The following is a 12,020-nucleotide window of genomic DNA, read 5'->3' as shown; positions in this document are numbered from 1 at the left end:
AAACCTCATGCCTCCGAATTTTTTCCTCTGAAAGCGAGGAACGCTCAGGAGGGACTGAGTGGAGGAGCGAAGGCATCTGCTAGGAACGTAAGCACTGATCTTTGAGTTGATGAAAACTGGAGCAGTGCCTTCCAGGGTCATAAAGATCAGGCAACCCATCTCGAATAGAGATCGCTCCAGTATAGGCAACCAATGAAGGACTTAGGAAGCCTATGGATAAGACGTGCTGCTTGGTTCTGAATTAATTGTAAGCGCCGAAGTTCGTAAGCCGGAATACCTACGTACAGGCCATTGCCGTAATCCAGGCGGGATAAAATCATAGCCAGGAGGATGAGTTTAAGGGCTTCAACAGAAAAAAAACGAGAGATTTTACATATGATTCTGAGAGACAGAAAACAAGATTAAACAACAGTACTGATCTGGGGACGCATGGTGAGATCTTGACTAATTTTGATGCCCAAAGTTTTAACAGAGACAGAGGGTTGGGGAGGGGAACCAAGGGAGGGAGGCCAGAAGGCAGAGGTCCAGGGGCTAGAGGGGCCACCGGTAAGGTCCAACTCTGTCTTATCAGGATTAAGTTTTAAATGATTATGGTTCATCCAGTCATTGATGAACGACAGTGCAGTTTGGAAATTAAAGATAGAATCAGGGGAAAAAGAGAGGTTGAAGATAAGCTGAAGGTCATCGGCATAATTTAATACTGTGACCTCCATTTTTTGCAGGGCGGCTATAAGAGGATAGATATAAAGATTGAAAAGAAGGGGAGAAAGAGAAGAGCCCTGGGGGACCCCGCAAGAGACAGGGCAGGTGGGGGCGGAAAAATCCCCCGGCTGGACGGCCTGGGTGCGGTCTTGTAAGAAAGAGGTGAGCCAGGCCGGAGCAGACCCCCGAATGCCGGCGCCCCCGACACGATCGAGAAGAATAGAATGATTGACCGTGTCAAAGGCGGCGGACAAATCGAGGAGGACCAAGGCCTGAGGAGAGTTGATATCAGCACTTCTCCTAAGCTCATCCAGGACGGAGAGGACGACAGATTCCATCGAGTGAGCTGGGTGAAAGCCGGCCTGATGAGAGGCCAGTAGGTGGTTCTCTTCAATAAAAGCAGAGAGACAGGTGGTGATGTGGCTCTCCAGGTTCTTTCCCGGGAACGGGAGCAAAGAGATAGGTCGAAAATTGGAGAGAGGATCAGCACCAGGTTTTTTAAAGATAGGAATAACTGTGGCTGATTTGAACGAATCTGGGACAATTCCCTGAGTGATGGAAGTGTTGAGGAGGGTTAACAGGGGTTCGGGGCATCTGGAGAAAACCTTCCTCAGAATGTAGGCGGGGCAGCAGTCGGAGGGGGGCCCCGATTTCACTTTCTTAAGCAAATTGAAAAAGACCTCCTAGGAGATCAGAGAGAGTTGGTCAAGGAGAGAAGAGGTGGGAGGCAGTTGGGGAGAGGAAAAGGAAGGGGAAGGCAAGGGAATTTTGCTTTTGATAGTAGCAATCTTCTCAATGAAATAAACATTGAGGGAGTTGCAGAGAGATTGAGAGGGGGTTGGCTTAGGGGCAACTCTGTCAGAAGCTGCTAGGTCGTGGACAATGGTAAAGATCTCCTTGGGTTTATTTGCCGCAAGGAGAATCTTCGAGGAAAAGTATTCCGTTTTGGCTAAGAGAATTGCTTTTTTGTAATCCCGGAGGAGAGACAAGTATTGTGTCTTAAGAGTAGGACAGTACCTGCGCCTCCAGTGGCGTTCAGCCTGCCTGAGTGCAAGTTTGAGAGCCTTAAGATCGTTAGTGAACCCTCTGTTAGCCTCATAAGAGCGACACGTTCTGACCAATTTGAGAGTGGCAACTAAGTCACAGGAAGCAGAGAGCCAGCTGGTAATGGCGGCAGCCTGAGAGTCAGGGGAGGCATCGGCCAAACAGGGGGGCAAAGCCGCTAGGGAAGAGCAGAGTGTGGCAGGATCCACACGGTTCCAATTCCGAGCCCAAACGTTTTTAGGAGGGGAGGGCTTATTGATGGCCCCAAGTTCGAGGGAGAAGGAAATCAGGGAGTGATCAGACCAGGTGCAAGGAAGGACTGTGGGGGAGGAAATGGGCAAATTGACTGACCAGACCTGGTCAAGCGTATGACCGTGTGTATGGGTAGGAAGGTGAATCTGAGGAGTGAAATCTAAGCAGTGAAGAGAGTCTGTAAAATCTTTAGATGTGTGGTCCTCCTGAGGGTCACTAGGCCAAAAATTAAAGTCACCCAGTATCAGAACAGAGGAATTGTTGACCACCAAGGTGGCCAGCAATTCCTGCATAGCTGGAATAAAGTAAGGCATGGCTTGAGGAGGTCGGTAGACAAGAGCACAAGTGAGAGGAGCCGCTAGATTGACAGAGCGGACAACTAGGAAGTCAACTGCGGTGATAGAGGGGTAGGAGAGAAGTTGGAACTGGAGGTTGGAGCGGGCTATCATAGCCACTCCACTCCGGCCTTCCCATCCGGGCGATCGGCTCGTAGAGCGTACTAAGAGTCAGGGAGGGCCGCTAGGACATCAGGCAAGGAATCAGGCGAGAACCATGTTTCAGTCATAAACAGGAAATTAGGCTTGTCTGTGCCCAGGAGGTTGGTGTTTAACCGCTGAGCGGGTATTAAGGAGGTAGGCCGTAGCCACAGCGGGAGGGCTAGGAAGGGACTGGGAGGGAGACTCTGACTGAGCAGTTGACGACGAAGATGTCTGTAGTCCAGACGTTGGAAGCAATAATGAGATACGAATTGGCTGTGATATGCTAAGATTTTGGATTCGGGCCAGGGTGTGATATGCCAAGATTTTGGATTCGGGCCAGGGTGGGAACACTGAGAGGCCAATTACCTTGGCAAGCGTGTAGTTGTGTAGAGGAGTAGGTTAAAAATCGGGCATAGTGATAGGGCCCGGGCCCCGAGCGGGCGTGGACGAGCACAGACGGGCTTGCCCCTGGCGCGCCTTTGGAGTGCGAGCGGCGCGCCCCCTGCGCGCGTCCGCTGCGCGGCCGGGATAATGTAGTCATCATATACTGACAGGGGTGGGAGCGGCCGGCCAACTGCACCGTCAACCAGAACCTTCCCCTAAGATGGTGGCTAAGCTTTCAGTCCGTTCCCCTCTACAGCGCCTAATCGGCTGCAGCGGGAGAGACAAATTGAATAATCAGGAAGGGGTAAGTGGGATGTGCAAAGTAAGCAAGCAAAATATTTAAAAGACACACTTTTTAAACGTTAGCGAGAAATGGTGCTCCCGGCTTCCTCCTCAGGAGAAAAGCACTCTGTCAATACTGCGCGCGAGGCTAAGGGCGCGACTTAAATACTGACAGGGGTGGGAGCGGTCGGCCAACTGCACCGTTAACCAGAACATTCCCCTAAGATGGCGGCTAAGCTTTCAGTCAGTTCCACTCAACAGCGCCTAATCGGCTGCAGAGGGAGAGGCAAAATTAATAATCAGGAAGGGGTAAGTGGGATGTGCAAAGTAAGCAAGCAAAATATTTAAAAGACACACTTTTTAAAAGTTAGCGAGAAATGGTGATCCCGGCTTCCACCTCAGGAGAAAAGCGCTCTGTCAATACTGCGCGCGAGGCTAAGGGCGCGACTTAAATACTGACAGGTGTGGGAGCGGCCGGCAAACTGCACCGTCAATCAGAACCTTCCCCTAAGATGAGGGCTAAGCTTTCAGTCAGTTCCCCTCAACAGCGCCTAATCGGCTGCAGAGGGAGAGGCAAAATGAATTATCAGGAAGGGGTAAGTGGGATGTGCAAAGTAAGCAAGCAAAATATTTAAAAGACACACTTTTTAAAAGTTAGCGAGAAATGGTGCTCCCGGCTTCCGCCTCGGGAGAAAAGCGCTCTGCCAATACACAAGGTTGAGGTGTAGATCGTCCGCAAAGAGGGCAAGTTTATGCTCTATACCCCCAAGTGCAATGCCACGGATGTTAGGTGATGCGCGCACCATAATAGCAAGGGGCTCCACTACCAGGGCAAACAATAGGGTTGACAGGGGGCAGCCCTGCCTGGTACCCCTGAGGATAGAGATGGGCTGCGTAAGTTGGCCATTAACACGCACCCTGGTAAGGGGAGAAATGTAAGGGGCCATGATGGGCGCTATCATGCGCGGTCCTAGACCTGCTTTCTTCAAGACAGCGCAAAGAACCCCCAGTGCATCCGGTCAAACACCTTTTCGGCGTCTTGCGAGAGCAGGCAGGCCGGGATCCTCCAATGCCGCGCCTTCCCTACAAGGTAGGCCACTCACCGCACGTTGTCTACTCCTTGGTGTTGTTGGATAAAGCCTACTTGATCCGGTCCGACGAGATTGGGTATGTGCACGCTAAGCCGTTTAGCCAGAATTTTAGTGTATAATTTAAGATCTGTATTTAACAAAGCAATAGGGCGAGAAGAAGAAAAGAGTGTGTGATCTTTCCCAGGCTTTGGTTTTAGGGCTATTTCCTCCATCACCATATCAGGGGACGGCCCGACAGTGTCTGAGAAAGAGTTAAAAAGGCGCACCAGGTATGTTTGGAGATGCGGCAAGAAGGTGCGGTAGAACAGGACTGGGAGCCCATCAGGGCTGGCGTTTTCCCAAGTGGAAGGCCCTTGAGAGCACCGGCTAGCTCCTCCAGAGTGATTGGTTCCTCTAGAAGCTTGGAGTGGTAGTCGCCCAAAGGATCCCAATCACAAGCGTCCAAAGCGGCGGATATCAGATCTGGGGCGGGCGAATCTCGAGCGTAAAGTGATGCATAGCAGTCTTGAAACGTTTTAAGCTTATCAGCTTCCGTGGTAGCCCATGATCCATCTGCTAACTTTAGTTTCGCGATGTGAGCTTTAGTGGCCCTCGATTGCAGGAGATGTGCCAAGACTGTTCCTACTCTGTCCCCTCCATCATAGTAGCGCTGCCGTAGCATTATTCATTCTGTGAGCCCTAAGCTGACCTCTGAGGACTGCCAGGCATCGCTTGTGACTCGCCAAGGGCCGTTCCTGATCCAGATCTCCAATGTTTTGATTTCACGTGCGAGTTTGACCTCATACAGACGAGCTTCTCGTGCCCTCGCAATGCAATAGCAAGAGACGTAAGGACACCTCTTATCGTGGCTTTAAATGCATCCCACAAAACAGGAAGAGGCGTTTCAGGGAGGTCATTAGTTTCAAAGTAAGATATGATGGCTGATTGGAGTTCTTCCCTATCTACTGGGTCCCTAAGAAGATGTGGCGGAAACCGCCTCTCGTAGGCCGCTTGGGGTATGCTAAGCGCTCATAGAGGAGTAATTCCATGTGCGCATGGTCAGAGATTGATATATTAGAGATGTCGGCAGAAAGGGTGTCCCCAACCAGTGAGTGGGACACGAAGAGAAAATCAATGAGAGAGTAAGAGCGGTGGGCATGGGAGTAGTAGGTGTAACCACAACTCTCAGGCGAATGATAACGCCAGACATGTATAAGGTTTAAAGCAGTAAGAGATTTTTTTGTCGCCCCCAACATCGCACCCACCCCGTGAAAGGCACCCCTGCTGCAATTCAGCTCCACATCCCAAACCAAGTTTAAGTCTCCCCCCACTATGAGGTCCGTATTCACAGGTCCTACCTGCTCACGGAGAATTCCACGCAAAAAAAGCGTCCTGGCCCTGGTTTGGCACGTACACATTGCAGAGAGTGAGTGTGTGAAGCCCCCTCCTGACATCCACTTTAAGAAATCTGCCCTCAGAGTCTGGACCACTTTAGTATCACACTGTGGAATGCCCGCCCTACAGAGTATGGCGACGCCTGCTGTCTTGGTGACTGCCGAGGACCAAAACTGGTGTGGAAAGCGTGGGTGTGACATGAGCTTGACATCGCGCCTGAGGAGGTGGGTCTCTTGTAGGAAAATGATGTCTGGGTTCTTCAACAATAAGTAGCGCCATATTTGGTGGTGTTTATTGGGGGAATTAAGCCCTTTCACAGTGAGGGAAAGGACCTGCAACAGGGTACAGAGGTCATAGTCAGCTACTGTTGGGTAGTGTCTCTGTGTCAAGCAAATGTTCCCTAGATCTAGTCAATCCCTGGAGGGCCTCCCTAGTGGTCAGGTCCCCCCCTGCCAAGGGGATGGGTAGGAAGAGGAAGAGGAAGGAGGAGGGAAGGATAGATACAAGGAAAACAATGAAGTAACAGTAACGGCCAACATCGCCAACAATATCCTAATCCAGACCAGGAAGTAGCCAGGCACTCCGGCACAGGCTGTCCCGGAGATGTCACTCTCCCAGGAATAGGAGTGGGGTCGGTCATCGCACTGTGAAGTAGATCAAGAAGTCCGGGACACAGCCCCAGGCTGCCACCGACATGGTGTACATAAAGCACCTTCTGGAGGAAAGCAAAAAAAAAGCAGAAAGGGGACGCTACAGTGACTAATTGGTGGGTTGAAGCCTGCCTTTAAGTGTAGGGGAGTCAAATAGCGTGACGACTGGAGACAGAGAAATTCAATTAGATGAGTCCACCTGCAAGCCTGTAAGTGATGAGTCTCCGTCGGAACAACCTGTGTGGCCTTCGTTGGGCAGATTTGCTGCAGTCGTTTGCGGAGGACCGCCCGATACGGCAATCATGGTCCACCGCGGTCCCAGCTAAAGTTGATCACGAGAAAGTCAGGGGGCCTCCACGAGACAAACAACAGGAAAGCAATGCATCAACGCAAACTGCCGGGAGATACTCCGTGTCAGAAGTTTGTGAGCCTGCGGGAGGCAGGGCGCCCATCAGAAGGCAGAGACGCAGGGGAGCAACCTGCTTTCACAGGGCTGGTTGACTGCAGACTTTGTCAGGGGGATGACTGGCAAGGCGCGTGTCAGTCTACTGAGATCCCGGCCCAGGTCAGACCCTTGGAAGTGGTTGGCAGACCCCTGGAAGTGGGCGTGGCAGAGAGGTCTCCAGAGAGCTGCACAAACAATGATGGGGGGAGACACTCGCAGGGCAAATATTATATCCTTCAAGGTGGTCAGCAATTACCGGGTTCAGTTATTTATTAGCAGCCGTTTGCGAGCAAGAAGGCGATTGGCCCCCTTCTAGGGATTTGATATATTGGATTATGTCCTGCTTCTCTTGGGAGGAGTTGCTGCATTCCCTGGAGGAGGGTGTCGAGGAGGAGGCACCAGGTTCCATTGTGGCTTTAGTGGGACTCGGGCCTTTGCAGGCTCACGAGATGGGCTAGCCGGGGGAGAGTCAGGGATCTGAAGTAGTTGGCCCGCTTGTCTATATGATCTCAGCACTCGATGCTTGGATTCCCACTGGAATATGAGAGCTAAAGGATGCCCCCATTGGTAGCGGATGTTAAGCTCCTGGAGCTTATCAGTAATGGGTCTAAAGTCTCTGCGGCGTCGAAGTGTCTTGGGGGGTAGGTCTTGATACAGCTGGATAGGCGTCCCATTAAGCCGGATCTCGGGCTTGTCCCAAGCTGCCTTGAGAATCGCTTCCTTCTCGGTGACGAAATGGACCCGAATCAGAATGTCAGGGACGAGGCTAGGTCTCCCCGCAGGTTCAGCAACTCTATGTGCACGATCAAAGGCAGGCGGTGGGGCATCCTCATCTACCCTGATGTCACAAAGCAGGTCCACCACAAATGCCATATTATCCGCACCTTCTACGCCAACCGGAACCCCCCCTTATGCGTATGTTGTTACGGTGCCCCCTATTTTCCAAATCTTCCTGTTTATTGTAGCTCGATGTGCTGTTCCTCTAGGGTGCCAGACACTGCCATAAGTGCTCTTCGTCCTCCGTGCAAGTATCCAGGGTTCTTTCCAAGTCATCTACTCGGTCTCCCAGCTCCCCACATCCTTTCTGAGATCTTTGACACAGGCTTGAACCTCATTGCGTAGGAACCCGATTTCAGATTTGAGTTCCTTCATAAATAGTGTCATGAATGCTTGTGTGACTGGTTCAGAAGGGCCGCCAGTCGCTGTCACCTCGGCCGAGGTGGAAGCCGACCCCAGGTTTTCCCCTGCAGTTGTGCTGGCACCCTCCTTGGGGATGGCTGAATGGTCCTTCCTGAATCGTGACAGAGTCATAGTCGCAAAGGAGTGATGTTGTGACACCATGGACCTCGCGGGAGGCACCACCTTGTTAGGAACTGCCGCCGTAAGAGTATAGCTGCTCGCCCAGCCTTAAGGTCCAAGTGCCAGCCGGCGCGAAAGACAAGCAAAGATCCAGCCCAATAGGGAATCAGCAAGGGGCGTCATTCCCAATGACCCTGGAGCAGGGACGTGCTCCGGGGGCAAGGAGGCCATAAACGGTGCAGGAGTCTGGGCAGCCGCATGACAAGATCACTCTCCAAAACACCGCTAGAGAGAAGCAACCCCACTCAGCAGCGGTAAAAGTTTAGGCAGATCGCAGGGACGCCAGGTTACAAATCAGTGCCTTAAATTGACAAGGGGCCTGCATTTGTAGTGTAGCTGTGTAGGGGCTAGGGTAGCAGCAGTAACCACAGGGAGTAGGAGGGGCAACTGTTTCAGTGACTTGCCCACCGACCCCAGGCCCCTCAAAGAATAGGCAGCTGAGCACTAAGGAAAAGAGAGCGTTGGCTATGGCGTTGCCGCCCCTCCGCAGTGCACCAGCGCAAGTCAGGAGGTATATCAGGAGGGCGGGTGTGGGGACGTCCAGCCCCAGCAAGGACCGTATGAGGCAGCTGGAGACCGAGGTATCGATGGCCGAACTCCCCAGCAGCAGGAGCCAACTCACGCAGAGGGGCAGGGCCTCCGCCGGGGCACAGCTCCAAACCCAGGGTAACAGAGGGAGTGCAGGAAAGTCAGACCACCCAGAACGCAGTATTGGACCGTCGTGGTGGTGACAGCACCCTCCACCTCCTCACCCGCACAGGACCTTTTCTCCGGGGCCCCGCCGCCTCAAGCCAGTCATCGATGTCCAGGCGATACCTGGCTGTACTGCAGATCGTCTCTGTCGGTAGCTGGTCAGCACTGGTCCAGTAAGGCCCACAAGTCACTCCTATAGGAAGATGGCAGCCTCAGTCCCTCTCCTCAGTATCGGCACTCGCCTTCCCTATCACCAGTAGGTCTGCTATGCTAGGCTCGCTATGGACGTCCCCCACTTGACAGCGGTACTGGTAATAGGCTGGGCGTTGTGAGAGTCATCTAGGGGGCCTCCAAAGCAGGCCCCGGGAGGCCCGCAGTAACCAAGATGGCGGACAAGGAGGATTTATTGAGGGATGCAGCCGTGCTCATGGAGGCCTGATTGGGGAATCAGCGCCCCAGCCAGGATACAGTTCAGCAGGGCCACCAAGACTTCCGATGCACAGAACTCGCCACCCCTGGCTGCATCAGCAGGAGTATCCCAAGAGCCGGCTAGCACCAGGGGGGCCTTGCCAAGGCAAGCCAGCTGGACGTCCGGGGCTACACAAATCTAGGGCGGGAAGATGGGGGAGGGCAGCAAGGGCAGGTAGGCTCAGTGCAACAGCAGAAGATCCCTGGCGAACCCCTCACCGCCTGTAGTGCAGATCCGCCAATTGGGGGTGTGCAAAAGGCCCAGGTGTCCCGCTGTCAGTGAGGTCAGCTGGGGTGCAGACAGCCCAAGTCGGTCCCGACAAGGACCTGGTGCGCAGGGGCCCAAGATGGCGGCAGGGCAAGCGATCCCCAGATGAGGCACTCCTCAGGCCTCGGGGCCGGCGCTCCCCAGTAGCGGACTGCTTACTTGGTCCTGCCGATGAGGGTCAGCCCCGGTCCGGGTCCCTGCTCCGAGAAGGTGTTCGCTCAAGGACGCTCAAGAGCGGGTGGCGCAAAATGGCGGCCCTTTCCCGCTGAGCGTCACCGGCAATCTCCCTCCAGGGTGCCGCCAGTAATGTCAGCGAGGGAGCAGCACCAGTTCGGCCCAGTCCTCACACTGTTGCCAGAGGCTCCAGGGCCACACGTCCGATGTTCAGCGCTTGGGTGCCGTGTGTCATTGGGGATCGCCCACTCGGGAGCGTGTAGGTCCAGGCACCACAAAATGGTGGGCGCGCCATTCAAGACCAGAGCCCTTGCCTTCCCCCACAGCTCACATCGCCGACCGCCGGTCAAAGGGGTCTACAGGCCCAGAGGAATCAGCCTGAGTCTTCTCTGCAATCGTTCATCCCCAGGTAGGGCTCCACCGGCGTTGATGGCAAGCTTTCAAATGCTAATTTCCCCAGCAGCGGCCTGGAGGTCCCATCTGCAGCGAGACAACGCGCCCCAAGTGCAATGATTTTTTAAAGGTTCTCCAGAAACGAGGTAGTAAGGCAGCTGTTGATCGATATGCGGGAGAGTGAAGTCGGTGGCTAAAATTTGTGGGGCAAGGATTTGTGAGGGGTCTTCCAGTTGATCTATTGCAGAAGTCTGAGGGGTATGTTCTTGGATCACCATTGATTCCAAAGTGTCCGGTAGAGCGAGAGGCTCTATGCCATTTACCTGTTCTGGAGTCTGCTTTATTTCAGAGGCTACATCCTTGTCTCAGTCTAAGTCGCTGTGCGCTTTTATGAACTCCATGCCTGCGACTGATTTATTTGTGCTTGTGACAAACTCTCGACGACTTTCCTTTTTTTATTTATTTTTTTATTTATTTTATTACCATCATTGGGTCATTTGACAACACAAGTAATACGTTCACAACATAAAAAAGATAAGCATTCAATATCTTCTTTTACAATGATATTTGATTATAACAGGTAGGTGGGAAGGATGGGTTCCCTGTAAAAAAAACAATTATTCATCCAAATACTCTTTGAGTATTCCCCAAGTCAATATACCTAGTTGTTTTTTCCTAACACCCTTTAGAGCGTACAAATTCCATTCTAGCTCATATATATTGAACATTTTCCTTCTCCAGAATTCATACATCGGTGCTTCAGGTTGTAACCATTCTGTAGCTATACATATCGAGCTATTGTCATAGCCATAAATAAGAAATTCTTACATTTACTTATATTCTCATTTTCATTACCACTTTGCCCTCCCCCTATTAACACAAGTGCGGGAGATATTTTAAACGGATGGTGAATGACTAAGGATATACATTTTTCTATACTAGATATGAAAAACGATAATTTCGAGCATTTATAAAAAATGTGGAGAATATCTGCATCTTCCTCTCTGCACCGAAAACATTTTCCATCATACATAGGCCCCCATGTTGCCATACGTTTAGGAGTATAGTATAATCTGAATATTGTCTTATATACCTGAGCTTTCAGATTGGCCGACAAACATATATCCTTAGCCATCCAAATATAATCCACAATATTTAGATCAGTTTCCTCTAATTGATTCTGCCAATATACATTATATTTGTTCAAATCATCTGTCTTGTAATCCATCAGCAATCGATATAGCATGCCTATCCTTTTTATTTGATTGGACAGCCTCTATTATTTTGTTAGGGCTAGGTCTGTTTAATTTCTTTAAGCAAAAATCTCTAATTTGGAGATATTTAAAAAAAGATGACTGAGGTAAATGGAATTTGCTGCTCATATTAGAGAAAGATTTGAATATTCCATCAGTATCATATAAATCTCCGATTCTACTCACACCTTTGTTGCTCCATTCCTTTGTTACATTATCCCAGAATATCGATGGTGTATTTTTTCTGCAGAAAAGGGAGTATGATACACAATTCTCTCTAACTTCATTATCCTTGCAACCCTTCTCCAAACTTTATATGCAGATTCAACCACCTTAAATCGAGTGTGTTTATAGTAGTTCCCCTCCAGTTCTTTTAACAAACATCCCTTCACATGTTCCCCTAATAATAGATAGAATATCGACGGGGATTCTGCCGGATCCTCAATTTGTTCTCCCGTCAACAGTATTCTCATTCTTTGTAAAAAACAAACATAATAATAAAACACAAAATCCGGGATCCCACGCCCTCCTCTCTCAATAGGCAGGGTCAGCCATTTCATTGCTCATCTAGTTTTACCGGGTGCCCAATTTTTTTTTCCTATGCAGTTGGAACACATTTCAGTGTTATTGTGAAGAAACTTGTAATTGCAGGTTCCCCTACTATAGTTCTTGTACGTGCTGGCTTGCAAATACTTTTTATTGATACTTG

The sequence above is a fragment of the Lissotriton vulgaris genome, chromosome 3_2 (assembly GCF_964263255.1).
Source record: "Lissotriton vulgaris chromosome 3_2, aLisVul1.2, whole genome shotgun sequence".
Lineage (NCBI taxonomy): Eukaryota > Metazoa > Chordata > Amphibia > Caudata > Salamandridae > Lissotriton > Lissotriton vulgaris.
Note: the sequence above shows the minus strand (reverse complement) of the source record.